Raw genomic sequence first — 2,500 nt, forward strand, 5'->3', positions numbered from 1 at the left:
GTTGAGATTCCACCGCATGGCCAAAACGGCCTTGAGCGAACCCAGGGAGCCGCGCCCCAGGCGCTAGGCACCGTCTGACCTTGCTGAAAGCAGAGGTGGGGATAACGCCGACCAGCGCACGAGTCCCGGCTTCGAGTCGATCTCCGAGACCCCCACGGCAGTTAGACGGTCGCAACTCCATCCAAACCACACTTTCACTACAGGCTCGTCATAAATCAATAGGAACAGCACTGGAACCATTGCAAACTCATTTTTCCGTACAGCGCGTTCTTTTGATAAAATCCCAGCACCTGACAAAACAACTACCCGTGGCCTGGGGCAACTGGAGGTCAATAAACCGTCTTTATTCGCCCCCACCGCTCCCAAAGCCCCCACATCACATTGATCATAATACAAATCCCATCGATTGATCTCAGCCAAACCTATCCTCACACATGAACTGTTGGCATTTATTTCAACAACGTTAAACCGCATCACTCGAGCAATGAAAAACAAATATGCAATGAACAGCAACCCATAACCCACATCACGAGTTCGTCTCTTGGTTGTTGACTCGATGTTGTGACTCGCGACTTCCTTTAATGCCACGGGCTCACCGCAACCCGTCGAAGCTGCCCAAACAATACAGGCGCACCTCGCACCATGAATGCAGCCGACGCGCGAGAGCTCATCGCGAGAGCTGGCACGGCTCCCGCTGCTTCCGCACCACACACCACCGCTGCAGGCAGCAACGAACGGCCGCTCCCATTGCATCGATGCGGCTCCCGCCGCCAGAACCTCGCTGTGTTGCCCAAGCGCGAGCGCGGGTGTACTTTGCCCGCAGCTCTCCTTTATTACGTACTCAGTACACTCACAAGCCGGGCGACTACGGCATCACTACAACGCCTCAGGCGGTGCGCACTACTTATATCCCTGGCAGACACGATGACCACGCCAACCACTCCCCACCACCATGCCCTGCCCCGCAGGCCCGCAGGCTATACCACACATACAAGATGGAGGTTCGTGTGAGAGTGAAGTTACAGACACTTAGGGAACTTTCAAACTTGGTGAGAGTGGGGTGAGTGCAGCCGGTGGTTTTGGTGTGAACTGTGCAGGCAGTGGGAGTGTGGTCCACTGGTCTCAGCCATCTTTGTACATGGAAACAGGAATGTGATGAAGGTGCAAGCGCACAACCACTGAGTGGCTGTTCTTGTGACATATCAATGGATGTTTAAATTCAATCTTCACTGGGATGGAGCAGAGGGGACAGCCAGCTTCAGGCTCTTTTCCAAAGGTGTTGTCCTTTTTGATGAAATCCTTTGTCAGGTGAACAACATGATCACCATCGACCAAAGTGATCAGTCAGCGTGGCTCCTTAGCTCAGGGGTTAGAGCACTGGTCTTGTAAACCAGGGGTCATGAGTTCAAATCTCATAGGGGCCTAAACTTTTATTTATTTATTTATTGCTGACATGTCACGCAGCAGGAACATTGAATGTCCCCAAAGGTCATTTTACTGATGCAATTCATTCTCTGTTAAATTATTGTTTCGATAACAGAATGTGGGGAACAAAATGGAAAGGGGGAAACACCATCAGAATGGAAGTGATGCTGAGATCAAGGGAGGAAGAGAAGGACACATGGTGGTGAAGAAGTTGCACACAAGCTCAATGAAACACAGCAAAAGAGGAAGGAGGAAGGTCGACATGAAACAGAAAATGGAATAAACCAAAAGAAAAGATGAGGAGAGGTGGGTCACAACAACTTGAAAAAACGGAATGCTTGGGAATGGGGTTATTTTGGGGTAGATGGGAGCATGAGCATGGATGGGGGACGACTTGAGATGGTGATGAACAGGTGGCTCAAGCCATGGAGGGAAGAATGGGACAAAACAGTCAGGAAGAGCCTGGCGTTGGCTTTGCGGTTCGGGTGGTGGCTTGGGATCCCAGGGTCCTGAGTTCGAGCTCCGTTGGCCACTGAATTAACACCAGGGGATTGACTCAGCCTGTCATCCTTCCTCGGTCGGCGAAATGAGCACCAGTGTACTGACAATCGGGGCACTGCATCAACGGCATTTCCGTGCCCCTCACCAATGATGCAACCAGCAGCCAAAAAGGCTGCACATGATGGGAACAGTCAGGAAGTTGGTTCCACATGGGAGAGAAAGGAGGAACAGATTAGTGGAGGTGAGCAGTGAGCCAGGATTTTGGGAGTTAAAGAAGAAGGGTTGTTCATGGATTACGTGCTGCAGGAGCCTGGAATGTACAGAGCAAAGAGACAGTGGGGGGCACAAGACCAAAGAGGAGGGAGAACAATGCAGAGGTCACCAACCTATCTGCAATTTGAGAGTGAAAGACCGAGACGATCATCTTCATCACGGGAGATTCCAATGATTTTGACAGCCTTGCTTTCCATGACATCAAGAATGGCAAGGTGTGAGGGAAGGGCTGCATCCGAAAGGTGAGAGCAGGACTCCATCAAGCTGCAGATGAAGTCCCACTCGGTTGTCGTTTGGAAGT

The 2,500-nt window shown here is 51.3% G+C and overlaps 1 non-coding gene across 1 annotated transcript; it reads left to right on the forward strand.

The window, feature by feature from the left end:
- Positions 1-1,351: 1,351 nt before the first annotated feature.
- On the forward strand, positions 1,352-1,424 carry TRNAT-UGU (transfer RNA threonine (anticodon UGU)). Its single transcript has one exon. It is a non-coding gene; the product is annotated as a tRNA-Thr (tRNA).
- Positions 1,425-2,500: the final 1,076 nt, after the last annotated feature.

This window comes from Eptatretus burgeri, chromosome 14 (genome assembly GCF_056783735.1).
Source record: "Eptatretus burgeri isolate ZD-2024b chromosome 14, Ebu_testis_v1, whole genome shotgun sequence".
In the NCBI taxonomy this organism is placed as follows: domain Eukaryota; kingdom Metazoa; phylum Chordata; class Myxini; order Myxiniformes; family Myxinidae; genus Eptatretus; species Eptatretus burgeri.